Genomic DNA, 19,098 nt, shown 5'->3' with positions numbered 1-19,098 from the left:
GTGAAGAAGCTCCTCGAGGACTATGCTCTTGGGAACGGTGGGTGATTTTCCTCTTACAGTGGTCCCAGACACAGGACGGCCCAGTCCCCCACCCAGACCCTTCTCCTCTCTCCCTCTCAGCTGGAATTTTCATGGCTGTAGCCACTTTACCCACTTATGTACCTGGTCACAAGTGAGACTGTGCCAAGTATGGTGAATATAAAAGAAACAGAAACTGGTCACCAACCCGGCCACGTGAGCACGTGAGGGATCTACCCCTAACCACAAGCAATGCTTTCTGACCCCACATCTGGAAAAAGTCTGACATTCTGCCTCAGTCTGGGTCAGTGTGGGCCTGGGACTCAGACAGAGCCCTCATCAATCAACATTCATAAAGCATCTGCTCTGTATTAGGTCCCAGTTAGGTGATGGGGGAATAGATCAGTAAAACAATTTTCTTCTTAGAATTTCCTCTTCCATTGAAAGAGATATGCAAATGCATAATTAAATAAAACATAGTAATTCCTCCAACATGTCTGCAAATAAGATGCTTGATCTTACTCTGCCAGAAGAACTCTATGTGACTTTAAACAAGTTATGCTCTTGTCTGGGTCTCCAATTTCCTATCTGTAAAAGAAGAAGACTGGATTAGATGAGCTCCTGCTCACAATCTAACTGTCCTATAATCCAATGACCCATCAGCAGCTACTTATAGACTCATTCATGGGCAGAAGCCAGATCCAAACTCTTTTCTCCAGTGTTTTCTGTCCTGACCCAGGTTGCTGTGTGTTCTTCGCTCAAAAGGGACAGAAGACATCTGGGGTGTGTTCCGGTAACAGCCATTCACATCACCTGCTGCTCGTGTTATCCATCCGAACCCCACATCACTGCAGCTCTGCCCACTGTGCATTTGGGATCACCCCAACAGTCCCCACCACTCCTCCACATTCCCTGATGGCTATATGGCAAAGAAACCTCACACAGAGCAATGTTCTTCTTGCTGGTCTTCCAACCTCCAGCCTATCCCTCCTCACTCTGTTAGGTTTAGCACCTTAAACATGGATTTCATTGATACATATCCTTGAAAATCTACTATGGTTCCCCAGACCCTCTCAACTCAGATTTGAACCCCTTAGTCTAGTGCTCATGACCTGCCAGGATGTTTCTAGTCCATCCGCCCCCCCCCACTTTGCCATTATCATCCTATACTCCCCCAATGTGTCCCCTTATGCTCAAGCTTCGAGGCAAGCGTCTTGCTACTCTTGGACCTGATTTGCTCACCCATTATGATTCAGCTTAAGTCTAGCTTCCTCCTGGAAGCTTGCTCTGATCACCCAGCCACAGGGCTCCTAAACTATGAAACCATTTTATCTTGGGTTTGCCAGGGCCTGCTTGGTTTTGTAACTGCCTAGTAGTTTCCTAGGCATCTTGCCTTCCCTGATAGGGCCAAAACCTCAGAAGAACATGCTTTTATCAGCCAGTGTCTAGCACAAAGTTCTATATGTAGTGGTGAGCATAGATGGATAGAAAATTAAAAGACATAAGAGATGAATGAATAGTGATAAAGGACCTCATTTACAGGGAGTATAACAGACATTAGTAGGATAACTAATTAAATGGTTGGATAAATGGATGAGTAGGTGGACCCTGGTCCCAGCCACCACGTTTTCTTGCCTAGATTATTGCAATAGCTTCCTAAATTGTTTCCTCCCTTACACTCCCAATCTATTCTCTTCATTGTAATCAAAGCATGCCATATTCCTGCTCAGAATTCTCCAGTGTGCACACATCTCACTCTGATAAGAAGCCAACATCCTTCAATCAGCCTACAGACTCTTCATGATCGGCCCCCATTATCACACTGACCTTAACTCCTTCAGTTCTCCCTAACTCTCACTGTCCTCCAGCCATACTCACCTTCATGAAGATCCTCAAGCAGCCCACAGGGCTTTTACCCTTACTGTTCTCTCTATTTGGGCAATTCTTCCCCCAAGTATCCAAATAACTTACCCTTTCTCTTCTTCCTGGCCTCTACTTAAATGTCTCCTTATCAGAGCGAACTTCTTGAAACACTTGTATGAATGTCTCTATGGCATTTGTCTTAATTTTTCAGGGCTGTTGTAACAAAGTACCACAGAAGATTGGCTTGACCAACAGGAAGTTATCATCTCAAAGGTTTGGAAACTAGAGATCCAAAATTAATGTGTTAGCAGGATCATGGTTTCTCTGAAGTCTGTAGGATTCTGGTGGTGGCTTGCCGGCAATCTATTACTCAGCCTGCCTCTACCTCATGGCCATTGCTCTCCCAGTCTGTCTCCTCCTGTCTCCTACTCATGTCTCCAGATTTCCTCTACTTATACAGTCTCCAGTCATCTTGGATTAAGGCTCACCCTGATTCAGTTTGGCCTCAATTTAACTAACGGGACCTTAAAGGATCCTGTTTGCAAATGAGTTCACATGCACAGGCTTGGGGGTTAGGACCTGAAAATGACGAGTCAATTCAAAACAGTACTCATCACCATTTTATATATTCTATATTAAACTGTTACTATCTGTCACACTAGAAAGTATGTTTTCCAAGGGCAAGAAACCTGTGTTTTGCTCACTGATGTATCCCCAGGACCTAGAACAATGACTGGCACATAGTAGGTATTAAGTAGATACTTGTTGATTGAATGTGAGATTGAATGAATGAGTCTGTAACTTAAATCCTCGGCACTTTCAGACATTTTTCCAAGGTGTTCTTATTTGACGTGGCTGCCAATGGCCTACGGCTGCTCAGTTCCAGCCCTGTCTGCCACCATGGCAGATGGACAGCACATATTCTGAGGAGCTCTTTGTAAATGACAAGCCTCAAAGAACTGAAAGAGCAGCTTCTGGAGGGGCAGGGCCAGGATTTGTTTCTTGTCTGGTTTCTAAATGCCACATTTTAAAATCCTGCTCTCTTCCCCTCCCCCATCTCTCTGTAAATTCCACCAGGTTAAAGTGCAATCCCAATGGAAAACAAAGGAAAAAACAAAAGCTTCCTCTTTTTCTACTGTGGGCTCATGGGAAGCTGTATTTCTCTTTATCCTTCCAGCCTGAGCACATAAGCACCTCCACAGAGCCCACCTACTGCCTTATATCTGATCAAGGGCTCTAAATTCTTAAACTCTCAAAACCACTGAAGGAGAAGCAGCCAGAAAAGCAGAAAATGAGACAACAAGAATAATTAGCATAGGATTTCCGGTCTTCCACTATTCCTGTATACATGCTGTAGTCATGCACAGCCCAGCACTCAACCAGCACAACAGAGTATCCTCTCCCCTGGTAGTTTCCTTACGTGTACTTGCAGGCTATGAGGGTCATACGAAAGAGGGATTAAGGTGAGGGGGTGAAGACAATTCATCAACCTTGGGTCCTTCTATAAACCCAACATACATTCTTATTTGTGGATGGGTAGATGGGTGATGGATGTCTTCAGTGGATGACTGATGTGTTGGTAGATAAGTGAATCAATGAAGATGAGGTAGGCAATTGAATGAGTGACTGATGGGCTGAACAGGAGTGACTGGATGGGCTGGTCTGTTCTAGTCCTAATGGCATCTTTGCAAAGATGGCTCTCTGGGCTTGGCCATAAGTCCCTCTCGATGAAGCCCTGTTGAGTCTAGGTCTACTGTACTCTCAGGGTGGGGAGGTGGTTGGCAGCTCCTGACCAATGTGAATCATACAAGTAATTCTCAAGCTCTAAAGAGCCCTCCTAAGGTGTACAAATATCCTTCTTACAACAAGCAGTCAATTTCCCAAATCAGGAGCACCTGGAGGCTCATAAGATTTCCTCTATCCCCTTTAAACCAGAGAGGGGGACAGTGAGCTATAAATGGAGAAGCAACAGCTGAGGGGTGCCATGTGACTTAGCCACCTTCTCCAGGGAGCTCCTGACAATCGTCCAGGATTAGAAGTCACCTCTGACCAGTTCCCCAAAAGCTCCTAAGTCGCAGTCCATTTTTCTTACCCAATAATGTCTTTGGTGGCAGGGTCAGGGGACGGGGTAACACAAGCATGCAGTTGAAAAGAATCTCTAAATGCAATATGTCCCAAATAAATTATTTTCTTACTTCCCAAATCTATTCCTTCCTTGGAATTTTTGTTCTGCTCAATGGCCCACCTTCTGCCCAGATGATCAGCTGATGAAACTTCATTCATTCATTCATTCATTCATGCATTCAACAAATATTCGTGGCGTGTGTCATGCAGTGTATTAACTGCTAGGATAAAATAATGAGCTAAATAGGACGTGGTCCCTGGTCTCATGAAGCTCATCATCAAATGGGGAAAATAAATGTAAAAGCGCAACTGAGATAAAGCCCTGAAGGAAGTAATAAAATAGGGATCTGACCTAGTCATGGAGGTCATGGACGTGGCAGTTGAGCTGAGAACTGGAATTGAAGTGGGAATTCAGCAGGTAAAGACAGGAAGGGAGAGCTTTCTAAGCAAAAAGCAGCAAATGCAAAAGCCTCTGGCAGGAGGGAATGTGACATGCCTGAGGGACTAAGAGGAGGCCAACCTGGCAAGAGGGAGAGTAAGGGGAGTGCCACATGTAGGAGAGGTCACAGGGGCCAGACAAAGAAGACCTTGTAGGGCTTATTAAAGAATTTGGTTTTTATCTTAAGATCAATGGAAAGTGACAGAAGATTTTTAAGAGAAAGAAACAACACAAAAGGAGTTACGTTTTTTTTCTTTGTTTGTTCGTTTGTTTTTTGGCATGGGCAGGCACCAGAAATGAAACCCAGGTCTCCGGCATGGCAGGCGAGAACTCTGCCACTGCGCCACTGTGACCCAAGGAGTTATGTTTTTAAATGAACTCTGTTGTGTGGAGAACAAATTGAAGGGGACCTGGAAAGGATGGTAGGGAATGAAGATGAAAATGACACCCTGAACCAGGGTGATGCTGGTGGAGGTGGAGGGATGTGACGGATTTGAGAGATATTTAAACGACAATGTCACTAAGACTTGGTGATATATTAGATATGGGTTTTGCAGGAAACGAATGTTAAGTATGAGTGTCCCATCTCTCTGGCTTGTGCAGCTACATAGATGCAAGAGTCTTCCTATGAGATTTGAAATATTAAAAGAAGACCAGATGTGGAATAGGATAATGTAAAGCAGAAAGCCTGAAATTCAGCTTGGAAATGCTGAGTTTAAGGGGTGGTTGAGAGAGCAACCTGGAAAGGCCCTTGAATCCTTCATCTCCCTCCCTTTCTGCATTTTATCAATCACTATGGCTTATCAATTCTACCTCCTCTGCGCCCTGTCTTAGTTCAGGCTCTCTCACCAGTTCATCCACCCTCCTTGAAGGTATTTCTAAATATCACCTTCTCAAAGAGACCCTCTGTGGAAACTCAGTCTAAAGTATCCTTGACCCATTACCATCCATCTCAGTCACTACTTTTTTTCCTTAAAATAATAATAATTTATTGTACTGTTGGTTTAAACATTTTTTTTACACTCTGTCCCACTTGACTACAACTATCATGTGGGCAAAGACTTGCCTGCCTTGCTCACCACTCTGTCCTCAGTAACATCGCTCAGGGAAAATAGTAAGTTATTTTACTACTAGTAAGTAGTAAGTTAATAGAACTCAATAGTAACTCTTTTTACCACACCACTTTTGGCCATGACAGAATAACTGGCACTAGAATCACCTTCCCTCCATAAAGAACTATGAAAAACGAACAGGATGTATTATGCAACTGTTTCAGGTGTTGGACAATAGGCAGCTAGAAGTGGGTTCCATGACAGAGTAAAAACATGCAAATTGAGCCTTGTGATCACCCTGGTTTTCAGTCTAAGGCACCAGATCATGGTAGAGCCTAAGCAGAGCATGGCAATTTCACTGACTTGGGAAGCAAAGAGAAAGATTTGGTATACTGAGGCATGGATTTGTGGGGCAGGTCATCATAAAGAAGGGAGCTACAAAGAAAAGGTGTTCTTCAGACTACAGCCAAGTACAAAAATATTCATGCACATGAAAAGACCCTGCAAAGTCCGGCAGAGAATAGCTACTGAGGATCTGTGAGCTGAAAGGAGATTTCATAACTCACACAGTGCTGGAAAACCTGAGTTACAACAGACTAGAATGGCAATACCTCATTGAACAATCTAGGAATTCAATGGAAACCCAATTAATCAAACCTAGGAGTAAGACTAATCTAGACAAGTCCTAAGAAATCTTAGAAGTAGGCCTTTAAATGATCTAGCTGATCAACCAGTAAAGTGACTGCTTGTGAGAATGAAACTTGGTACTCTAAAGAAATAAAATCCAGATTCTGAACAATATAACATTCACTATACAAGTGAAGATGCAGGAAAATAGCAATACATAATGAGAAAAAGAAATAGTTCCAGAGATGACAAAGATATGGAATTAGCTTACAAGGACTGTAAAGAAGTTACTAAAATACACTCAAGGACTGAAGGGAAAATATGATCATAATGAACGAATAATTGAGGAATCTTATATTAATAGAAACTATGGAAAAGGAATTAATAGAAACTCTAAAACCGAAAAATATGATCACTGAAATTTTAAAAATTAATTGAATGGACTTTACAAAAGATTGGAAATAGCAGAACTTCACTGTCAAAAATTTAAGAAAAAACATCAATCGTACTCAAACTCAGGCAGAAAGAAGTAGGGGAATAATTTCCAACTCATTTTATGAGGTCAGCATTATCCTGATCCCAAAACCTGACAACAACATTACAAAATAAAAATTAGGAACTAAAATTGGTCATAAACATGAGTGCAAAAATCATCAGCAAAATACTAGAAAATGGAAGCCAATAATAAATAGCAGGATAAAACATCCTAATCAAATAGAATTTATCAAAAAATGCAAGGTTGGTTTAATATTTGAAAACCAAACAATGTAATTCACCACATTAACAAAGAAAGGAAATAAAACATAAAATCATTTCAATACATGCAGAAAAAGCTTTTGATAAAATCCAATACCAATTCATGACAAAAGTTCTTAATCACCTAGGAATAGAAGAGAACTTCTTCAACCTCATAAAGTACATCTATGAAGAACCTACATGTGAGAGTTTATTTATTGGTCAATAAATAAACAATGAGTTTATAATAAATTGAGCATCTTACTCCAAGATTAAGAACATGATCTAAAATGCAAATGCATAAAAATAATCATATTTCTGTGTTATTGGGCACACAGAATATAAAGGTGACATTTGTGACAAGAACAATAAAAGAGATATACAAGTGGAGATTGTGTATTTATTGAAGTTTAGTTATTATCAAATTCAAACTGGATTGTTTTAGATTTAGGATGTTAAATATAAACTCTGTGAAAACCATGAAGAAAATATCTAAAAAATATACAGGCAAGGACATGTAGCGAAAAGATCTTTTTCACTACAAAATATCAACAATACACAAAAAAGACAGCAATAGAGGAAATGAGGGATAAAAGAGGTATAAGATGTAAAATAAACAAATGATGAAATGGTTGAGGCAAGTCCTGCCTTATCAGTATTTATTTTGGATGTGAATGAATTAAACTCTCCAATCAAAAGACAGATTGGCAGCATGGGAATTTTAAAATAGGGATCCAACTACAATGTGTTTACAAGAGGCTCACCTTAAACTTAAAGATACAAATAGGGTGAAGATAAAGGAATGGAAAAAAATATTTCACGCAAAACGTAACTAAGCGAGATGGGATAGCTGTACTAAAAACATAAAATAGACTTTGTCAAAAACTGTTAAAAGGGACAAAGAAGGGCACTATGTACTGAGAAAGTGGTCAATTCAACAAGTAGATGTAACAATTTTAAATATAACATGCACCTAACAGCCGAGCTCTAAAATACATGAAGTAAATATTGACAGGTTTGAAGAGAGAAATAGGTGGTTCTACATTTATAGTAAAAGATTTCAATACACCACTTACAATAATGGATAGAACATCTAGACACAAGACCAATAGGGAAATAGAAGTCTTGAATGATACTCTAAACAGCTAGACCTAACAGACACATATAGAACATTTCAGCCAACAGCAGCTGAATATACGTTCATCTCTAGTGCACATGGATCATTCTCCAGGACAGACTATATGTTAGGTCATAAAACAAGTCTCAGTACATTTTGAAAGATTTTTTTTGAAATCATACAAAGCATCTTCTCTGACCACAATGGAATGGAGCTAGAAATCAATAATAAAAGGAAATCTAGAAAAATTCACAAATATGTGGAAATTAAATAATATACGCTTAAACAACTAATGGGTCAAAGAACAGAAATGAAAGAATTCTTTCAGACAAATAAAAAGGAAAACCAATATACCAAAATTTATTGTATATATTTTAGTTTCCTGGCTACTAAATCAAACACTATGCATGGGTTGGCTTAAATGACAGGAATCTATTGGTTCACAGTTTTGAGGCCAGGAGAAAACCAGAATCAAGGTGTTGTCAAGGCAATGTTTTCCCCCAGAAAACTGGTGTTTTGGGACTAGCTACCGAAGACCCTTGGTCCTTAGCTTTTCTGTCACATGACAATGCACATGACAGTCTCTTCTGGCTTCTCTCAGTTCCAGTAACTTCCAGCTTCTTCCTATGGCTTTCTCTCTGTGTGTGTCTGAATTTCATTCTGTTTATAAAGGACTCCAGTAATAGGATTAAGCCCCTCCCTGATTCAATTGGGTCACACCTTAACAAAAGTAACACCATCAAATGTCCTATTAATGGGTTCAGGCCCACAGGAATGGATTAAGATTAACATAGTCTTCTTGGGTATACAGCTCCAAGCCAGAACAGTACACATCAAGGCAGGGCTCAGAGAGAAATCAGTAGTTGCAAATGTCTACATTGAACAAAAAAGAACGATCTCAGATCAAAAGCCTAACTTCACATCTTAAGGAACTAGAGAAAGAAAAGTAAATTAAACTTAAAGTTAGTAGAAGAGAGGAAATAATAAAGATTTGAGAGTAGATAAATGAAATAAAGAATAGGAAAGCAACCAAGAGAGTCAAAGATTCTAAGAATCAAAAATTGTTTCTTTGAAAACATAAATAAAATTGAAAAACCTTTAGTGAGACTGGCAAAGAAACAAAGCAAGGACACAGATAATTAAATTCAGAAATTAAAGTGTAGACATTACTACTGATCTTGCGGAGGTTAAAAGGATACTATGAACAATTGTAAGCCAACAAATAAGATGAGACAGAAGAAATGGATAAATTCCTAGAAACACACAACTTACCTAAATTGACCCAAGAAGAAATTGATCTTAACAGACTTATCAAGAGATTGAATCAGTAATCAGAAACCTCCAAACAAAGTCCAGAAGCAGATAACTTCACTAGAAAGTCTATCAAACATTCAAAGAATTAACACCAATCCTTTTCAAACTCTTAAAACATTGAAGAGGAGGAAACTCTTCCTAACTCATTCTGAGGCTAACATTACTCTGATACCAAAGTCAGATTAAGGTATCTCAAGAAAAGAAAACTACAGACCAATTTCCCTTAGATGCAAACATCTTTAACCAAATACTAGCAAATCAAATCCAAGAACATATTAAGAAGTTTATATACCATGCCCAAATGGTATTTACCCCAGGAATGCAAGGGTAATTCAACATAAGAAATTTCATCAAGGTAATGCAACACATTAAGAAACTGAAGGAAGAAAAGTTCACATGATCATCTGAATTGATGTAGAAAAGGCATCGGACAAAATTCTACATCTTTTAATGATAAAAATACTCAGAAGAACAAGAAAAGAAGATAACTTCCACAACATGATCAAGTGCATAGATGAAAAACCCACAGATAACATCATATTCAGTGGTAAAAAACTGAATATTTTCCCCCTAAGGGCAGGAACATGGCAAGAATGCCTGCTTTCACCACTGCTATTTAACACTGTGCTGGAAGTTCTAGCAGAGTAATTAGACAAAAAAAAAAAAGAAAAAAGAAAAAAAAAGAAAAATGCCATCCAAATTGGAAAATAGTTAAAACTGTCTATATTCACAGACGTTATGATTTTTTACATAGAAAATCCCTACAAAAAATCTACAAGAAAACCACTAGAGCTAATAAATGAATTCAGCAAGTTGCAGGGTTCAAGATTAACACACAAACGTAAATTATATTTCTGTAGACCAGCAATGAAAAATCCAAAATGGAAATTAAAAAAAAATTTCATTCACAATAATATCTAATAGAATAAAATATCTAGGAATAAATTTAACCAAGGAGGTGAAGGACTTGTACACTGAAAACTAGCACTGCTGAAATAAAGACCTAAATAAATGGCAAGACAACCTATGTTCACTTATAGAAAGACAATATTGTTATGCTGTCAATGCTACCCAAAGAGATCGACAGATTCAATTCACTCCCTACCAAAATCCCACCAGCATTTTTTGCAGAAATGTAAAAGTCAATCCTCAAATTCCTAAGGAATACAAGGGACACCCAAACAATCAAATCTGTATTGAAAAAGAAGAACAAAGTTAGAGGTCTCATACTTCCTGATTTCAAAACTTAATACAAAGCCATAGTGATCAAACCACTGTGGTACTGGCCAAAAAAACAGACATATAGACCAATGGAATAGAACTGAGAATCCAGAAAAGAATTCACACATCTATGGCCAACTGATTTTCAACAAGGATGCCAAGAACATTAAATGAAGAAAGAATGGTCTCTTAAAATGATGCTGGGAAAACGCGATGTTCACATGCAAAAGAATGAAGTTAGTCCCCTACCTCACATCATATACAAAATTAATTCCAAATGGATCAAGAACCTAAACATAAGAGCTAAAACCACAAAACTCTTAGAAGAAAAGCAGGAAAAATCTTCATGACCTTGTATTCAGCAGTTATTTCATAGATATGACACCAAAAACAGGCAACAAAAGGAAAAGTAGATAAAGCGGACTTCAAAGTTTAAAGGTTTTGTACATCAAAGGATAATATCAGGAAAGTGAAAAAACAACTTGTGGAATGGGAGAAAGTAGTTGCTAAACAAATATCTGATAAGGGCTTAATATTCAGAATATATTAAGAACTGCTAAACTCAACAAGAAAAGGACAACTCAATTAAAAAACGTGCAAAGAACTTGAATAGATATTTCTCCTGAGAAGATATTCAGATGGCTAATAAGCTCATGAAAAGATGCACAACATCATGGGTTATCAAGGAAATACAAAGCAAAACCACAATGAGATAACACTTATCACTCATTGGATAGCTAATACATTTAAAAAAAAAAAGCAGAAAGTAGCAGGTGTCAATAAGAATGGAAAGATAGTCAAACTTGTATATTGTTGAGGAACTTGCAAAATATGCAACCACTGTGGAAAACAGTTCAGCAGTTCCTCAGAATATTGAACATAGAATTACCATATGACCCGACAATCCCACTTCCATACATATACACAAAAGAACTGAAATTTTTCAGGGACTTGAACAGATATTTGTACACCAATATTCACAGCAGCATTATTCACAAGTGCCAAAAGGTAACAGCAACTCAAGTGTTCATCAACAGATGAATGGATAAACAAAATGTGGTATATACAAACAATGGAATATTATTCAGCCCTAAACAGGAATGAAGTTCTGATATGTGTGAAAACATGGACGAAACGTCAAGACATCATGCTGAAACAAGCTAGACACAAGAGTAAAAATATTATATGGTTCCATGTATATGAAATACCTAGAATAAGCAAATTCATAGAGATAGAAAGTAGACTGCAGGTTACCAGGGGATAAGGATAGGGGCAGAATGGAGAATTATTGCTTAACAAGTACAGAATTTCTGTTTGTGGTAATAAAAATGTTTGGGTAATGGATGTTGGAAATGGTAGCTCAAAATCGTGAATGTAATCAATACCACTGAATTGTACACTTGAAAGTGATTAAAATGGGAATTTTCAAGTTGCATATATGTTACAACCATAAATTTTTAAAATATTAAGTTGATAAAATCAACAGCCAAAGTAGTGAAGAGGTCAAGCAACCAGAACTTCAATACACTGCTGTCAGTGTGTGAAACACTAAATACATTATAGTAATATACAAACAGCAAAAATATGCAGAAAATAATAAAAACAATATATTTTTATGTTATTGGAGATTGAATGTGAATGATAAAGTAAATGGAGCATCAGGTAATCAGCTGAGGGATCTGGAAAAAGGGATCTTTTACTAGCAAGTTTTCATTGTTTGATATTATTCAAAATAAAGAGTTACATAAAATATAGTAAGCACTCAATAAGTGTTTGTTGAGCAAATGAGCAAGCCCTTGACCCAATCCCTGCTTAAAATACTTGTGTCTCTCTCTAAATATTATGATAAAAATCTGAACATCTTAGACCCTAGCACATCTCCTTTGAAACATCTCCTGTCTCATTTCCCATCACCACTGACCTCCCACTCCTCGTGTTCCAGTCATACTATCTGCTTCAAGTCCCCAAGTTTATCACATGAAGCAATGTTCTGTGCCTTCGCACATGCTGGTCTCTCTCCCTAGAATACCCTCCTCTTATACTCCTGGCAACTTCTTGATATCTTTCAAGACCCAGACCAAGAATGTTCACCTCTGGGGAGGCCTCTCTGGTCACCCCAATTGGAGACACTGCTTCCTCTTCTGATACACCAGTGGCTCCTGTTCCTTCCTTGGCCTTGTCCTGCTAATGGACCTGTCACCATCGGTTTATAAGACTGTCTCACCAAATGGTCCGATTACTCCCTGAGGACAGCAATATTTCCTGTTCATTTCTAGCCTCAGTACCTTGTACAGGTCCTGGAACATCACAGCTTCTTGATTAATACTTGAGGCACGGATAAATGAATCAGTACTGACTGAACTTTCTGAGCTTATTTCTGAACTTTTCAAGAGAGCCCCTTAAACAGCCTCTTTCACTACCATCAAAAAACACAGAAGAGTGAGGGAAATTAGTTCTTCCCTCATTTCGCAGAAAAGGAGAATGAGACCTGTAAATGACTTAATCCAAGATAACAGTGTTAGTCCAAAGGCTAAGCTAGAACTGGAATCCAGATCCCTTGCCAATCAGTCCAGGGTTCTTTCTGAGAAGACAGGTAGGACAAGAAGGAAGGATATTACCGTGTATGGTGTACCTGTTCTATGCCAGACACTATGCTTCAGGTAAATTTTCTAGCTCTAGCAACACCATTACGTTATAATGAACCCTATCTACAGATGAGAAAATTGAGGCTTCAAATCAGATGTCCGACTGTAAAATCCATGCGCATGTTACCAGCGTGTTCTGCTCAGCTCTGACCTTCCATAGGAGGAAGCAAGAGTGTCAGAGTCAACCATTCTGTCCCCAACAGTGCCCATTAAACCAGCTCTATGCACAGCCCACAATGCAGTCCCCACCCCGAACCACAGGCTGCATTTTTCATGGTTTCCAAACCCAAGATATTTGGGTTGTAAGACAAAACTTCCATTCCTCCAGCAGAAAGTGAACACTAGACACAATTAACCAGCCAACTTGCTGACGCCTACAGACAACTGCATCAGACTGAACAGGGTCTGGTCTGCCCAGCAACCTCCTGTGAGGATCCCAGACTCCCCCAGAGCTTGGCACTAAGGAGATCCTGGAATGGGAAGGAGGGGATCCCAGGCTGGATCACAGCGTCTTGGTGGAGGCTCAGTTCCCAGGACACATATTTCTCCAGGGGAGAAGTGAAGCCGCAGGAGTCCAGTAATGTTCACCCCGTGGTGGGAGGGCCATCCCTGCCTGGCCCGGGAGCCTCGCCCATCCCACCCCTACTCTGCATCCTGCAGGGCAGCAGCTTCGGTCTGAGGCCAGGGCCAGCAGAACAGGCAAGGCCAATGCTGCTGGTGACATTCAGGTCCTGAGGCCAGGCAGAGAAGTCGCACACTCCGTCCTTTCCTCAGTTTACCCACATGGGTAATTTTCCTGCTGTCAATGCCTTACAGGTGGGAAATTCACCGTCTCCCTAGAGTGGTGAGTGAGCACTCATCAGACTACACAATCAGGCTGACCTGGGATGGACTCTGACCTCACGCTAATCATTTAATCTCATCTCACTGTGCCTCAGTTTCTTTATCTTTAAAACAGTACCTATCTCATAGGGTTATTGTAGAGGTTTCACGAAATAAAAGATGCAAAAAGCCTAACAAAGGGGCTGGTGCTTAGTATACACTAAATAAATATGAATAAGCACCTGTGGTAGTTAGATTCAGTTGTCAATTTGGCCAGGTGAAGTAACCTAGTTCTGTTGCTGTGGACATGAGCCTATGGCATGTGAACGTCATCTGTTGCTGATTACATCTGCAGTCGGCTAGGAGGTGTGCCTGCTGCAATGAATGGCATTTGACTTGGTTGGCCGGTGCTTAAATGAGAGAGTGCAACGTAACACAGCCCAAGCAGCTCAGCACTCCTCATCTCAGCACTCGCAGCTCAGCCCAGGCCTTTGGAGATGCAGAAAGGAATCACCCCGGGGAAAGTTGTTGGAACCCAGGGGCCTGGAGAGAAGACCAGCAGAGACCATCTTGTGCCTTCCACGTAAGAAAGAACCTCAGTGGAAAGTTAGCTGCCTTTCCTCTGAAGAACCAACAAAATAAATCCCCTTTTACTAAAAGCCAATCTGTCTCTGGTGTGTCGCGTTCCGGCAGCTAGCAAACTAGAACAGCACCCCAAACTCCAAGCCAGTCAAAAATTTCTGAAGGTCTCACTCAATGCTCTCTTACTGAATTTTAAACCTGTTTTCACTTTGTTGCAATTAAAGTCCAGTAAATGATTAAAGTGTAAATAGGATGACTCCTCAGTAGAGATACAATCAAGTCTTAACCTTATATTTGGGGGATGACACTTACCTGGAAAGAAACAAACCCTTTAATCATACAAAGCCACCAATCATTACCTAATACCAGGCCATAGGGCATTTTCCAGCACTTCAGGCCAGTGAGTTCTCCTTCCCACTTTCTGGCAAGATTAGCCTTGAGTGTGGGCACAGCAGCCTGTTTGGATGACTTAAGGCATACTAAGAAGCAGGATCCCAACACAAGGTCCAAAAACCCACCATTAGAGTCTAGTCATTCTTTGGCACTAAGCACTGCCCTCCAATATTTCCCTTCCCAAACATTAACGGCCTTGGGCAGTTGGAGTGAATTAGAGGTAATCTGGGACAAATAACTCTGAGTACCCGATAGACTCGTGACCCCTTATGGGGAAGGAGAAAGGGATAAACACTGGCCTGTGCCCTTGTAGTCCTGGGGAAGTGGAAAGAAAAGCCCCTTCATGCGTCCTGCCACATTCCATAGTCCAAACTCCTCATCTTGAACTTGCCTTCCAGGATCATGCTGGAGGAGGCAGAATTCAGATCCAAAAGAAACAGACCTCCCAGCAGAGCCCTGGACCTAGCAGGGTCACATGAGAAAGAGGTTGTTGTGGGGTCAAGGCCAGGCTGAGGGTAGGGGTCAAAATCCTTTGGGCACCCAGACACTTGCGCTTTTGAGACAAGGGAGGATCTGGCAGCTGAAGCACTCAGAACAGGAGGCGTTTTTCAATGGCCCAATTCATTCCCAACAATCCCATTGTCTAAGCCAACACAGAGTGGATATTATCTCCCAGAGTCATTAGGAAAAAAGCCTGAATACATGGTCATGAATCAGAGTCAAAGAGACAGAAGCCAAAACTGAGACACATGGTTTGAAAACCAGATGAAACATTGGAAATTGGGTCTGCCCCCCAAAATCCGTGGAATATGATTCCCATCTTCAGAGACGAATAGGAGGCTTAATTACTGGTTGTTCATTTATTATTCTGATCTCTTTGTAGAAAGCTAATGAACTGGGAGTTTACAGTTGTTAAAGCATGTTGTAAAGTCACTAAAGCAGAAATTAAAAATCAAAGCTATGGTTCCAACCAGCGCAGTTACTGGGATAGAACAATAGGATAGTGTAAGAGCTTCCTAGCAGCCAGAGTGAGAAGGGAAACACAACAGTTGTCATGAGCTCTGGATACACACAGACCTAGGGAAATCCACTGATCACTCTAAACCTCAGTTTTCTTGCCAGAAAAAAATTGAGAATATTAACTTAAAAGGATGGTTATGAAAAGTCAATAAAATAAAGCATACATTAAAGAACCAATAAACGGTGGTTGTTAATATTACCATTATTCTGTTGTCTGATTTCTTTTCACTGGATTTTGTAAATTTAATGGGGTTACTCCAATGCGCTACAGTTCCTCATGGTTGCTCTGAAATTCTGATTGGCAGGAATATGTCACTGATGAATAGAAAAATGGAAAACAACCTTGGATTTAGTCACTGTGACTCCCCCAGTTTTCCAAAGCCTTTTCTCAAGTCCTGAGGCTGAGATCCTCCACAAAGCAGAAGGCTAGAGAAGGCATACAGACTTTGCTTCTCCTACCCCCTTTACTCTTCAGGAAGTTTTCTTATTTTTTTCTTTATATACACAGGATATCAAACCTTTGTCCAATATATGGTTACCAAATACTTTCTCCCATTGAATTGACTGCCTCTTTATCTTTTTGAAGACCAGCTCAGGCTTTGCAAAGGTAGATCCCAGAACTACCCTTCAGGAAATATCTGAACCCCACCTGCTCCCCAGCACATAAGGGGAGTTGGTGGATGTGAGCTTGGGTACTCCTTGGACTGAACCATAAACTCTAAGGATTGACGAAAATTGATGTCATCTTTCTAACTTCCCAACTAGAGGAGCACACTTAATCTGGGTACTTCAGTGAAGCTTGTCCAAAAGGGAATGGCCAGGATGAGAGGTCTAGAAGCCATCATCATCATCACCCTCATCACCTGCTGACATTTTAAGGACACCTACTCTTCCAAGCATCCATTGTTTAGTGTGTCCCCAGCAGCTCCTAGGGAAAGGAGGTCAAGGAGAAGAAGATTCTATTCTGTTAAGAAAAGAGACAACCACTGGATTTCGAGTGGGAGGGAGAAAGGGAAGCAAAGGCTATCCCTTCTAGCTCAGGCTGCAGATGGGAGACTCAAACTAGGGCTGAACAAAACCAAAGAAGGGACAGAACTGACCCAGTTCAAGTCACTGCCCCTCCCTATTGCCAAAGCCCAGCCTGCAGAAGGTTCACTGCTTTCTGCAGCAGTAATCCTCTTACCAAGAGTATAAGCTAGAGCCTGTGGCAAGTTACAGGTACCGAGTTCAATCGCAGACCATAGCCTGGTATGACTTGCCTTTAGACTGGCCTTTTCACTTCTAAGAGGGCAAACACTACTTCTAAGTCCCAAATCTTGAGGTCCAAGGATCCACTCTGGCTGAACTCCACGGGCAGCCTCAGTTCCAGATCAAACGGGCGCTCCAAAGCTTCTGTATCACCATCTGCCCTGACCTCCCAGCTAAAGTCCCATATTCCCTAACTCAGGTCAATTTCTAGGACCCGTTATCCAGAAGCGCCATGTATAGGGAAAGGGCACCTTAGGGCTGAGGAGGACAAGGTCAAGCAAGATGTGTGTGTGCAAATACACATTTCACACACGTGGGTGCATGTTGCATACATGCCTTTGCCCACAAGTATACATGCTGGAAGGGTGTACAAATGTGCATGGATGCCGAGAGGAGGTGTGTACAAAACTGGTGTGTGGGGGCACATGCAAGTGTGTGGGTGTAAGTCTCCTGTGTTTATGTGTCGACAAGGCTTTGGTCTGCTCATCTTCTTGCAGCTCCTGTCTCTTTTCCTGGCCTGAAACTGGGGTTCTCTCGTGGTGTCATCCCTTTTCTGACCCAGCCAAATGGGGTCATTCAGAGCCCCATTCACCTCTAGTGCTGAGTGAGAACGCTGAGTTCCTTGAGCCCGGGGAAACCAAAGCCATATGACCCACTGAGAAGACACTCCAGCTGGGGGCAAGTCAGGGCACCCCAGAAAGTTTGGGTTCAGGTAACACTCCTCATCCCCTAGCATCTGTTCACTTTCACACGCATCAGTCCATCCACATATCCATTTGCTCACCCCACATGAACGCCTTCCTACCACACACACTCAGAAACCCAGGGGTGGCACATGCCACACAGACACATATGCCACCTGTGGGCACGCTCCGTGCCTGCAGACATTCCCCGCCTACAGATAGGTTCCCACTCACTGACACACTCACACCCTGGGACACATGCTAGAAAATTCAACATAGTGGCGTACCTGCCGGGACACACTTCCTCCTGTGGGCACTCATCCCCATTCACCAGTACTCACACCGTGAAACTTAAACCTACTATCCAAACAGTCACAAACAGTCCCCAAGCAGAGTGGCAGATCCCGCACTGGCCCCTGAATCCATCGAGCTGAGCGTGTCTACTTACTCAGCGCGAGAGCAAGCGAGGGTGCGTGCAAACAGCCGGCGGTGACCGGGCGCAGCTGGAGCTCCAGAGGCCGTGAGCAAACTGGCCCAGCTGCGGCCGCGGACCGAGGGGCTGTCCGCCGCCCCCGCCCGGCTCTTTCCCCGCCCGCCGCTCAGTTGCAAACTCTGAAGGACCTTCAACAACAGAGAACTTTCAGCCAAACCTCTGTCCCGCGTCTGGCATCGCTGCTGAGTTGCATCTGGGCCGCAAGGGCTATTTTGGTGCCTTAGGCAGTGGAAACATCGCGCTCTCCTCTGCGGCGAGTGCTGGAATGGGGACGCGGTCAGGTCTAATTAAAGACCTGGCTCGCCCCCCGGGGCCGGACGGGAGTCACGGCTGGTACTAACCCCGGAGCCACTGGAGCTGTCATCACAGAGGGCGAAGGGGGTGAAGGGGGTGGAGAGGGATGCACAGTACACGTGCCCGGCATGCCAACATCTGGAAAGGGGAAGGGAATGTGTCACGATCCTTTCTCTTGGAGCTGGAACAAAACAAGGAGGGATTTGGGTGCAGTTCACAAATTCTGAAGAGGGAGCCACCTAACTTTCAGCAGCCCCCTAACGCCTGGAATACCACTTGTTTTATTCACCTCAGGTGCGACCCTTGGAAGCCATCTGTCCACTCTCCAGATCAGCAACCTGCCAAAAATGTGAAGAGGGAGTAGCAGAGGCGCCTTCTAACTTGGGACACATCAAGCCTCCTCCTTTC

General features: G+C 41.9%; 1 protein-coding gene across 1 annotated transcript in view; it reads right to left on the bottom strand.

The window, feature by feature from the left end:
* Positions 1-18,417, bottom strand: part of INSC (INSC spindle orientation adaptor protein) — a 141,717-nt gene extending 123,300 nt beyond the window's left edge. Inside the window, exon 1 of the mRNA XM_077112258.1 lies at positions 18,352-18,417. The gene's annotated coding sequence lies outside the window, so the exon portion shown is untranslated. The remainder of the gene's footprint in view (positions 1-18,351) is intronic.
* Between the last annotated feature and the right edge of the window lie 681 nt (positions 18,418-19,098).

This window comes from Tamandua tetradactyla, chromosome 8 (genome assembly GCF_023851605.1).
Source record: "Tamandua tetradactyla isolate mTamTet1 chromosome 8, mTamTet1.pri, whole genome shotgun sequence".
NCBI lineage: Eukaryota > Metazoa > Chordata > Mammalia > Pilosa > Myrmecophagidae > Tamandua > Tamandua tetradactyla.
Note: the sequence above shows the minus strand (reverse complement) of the source record. Positions and strands in the feature narration are given on the sequence as shown.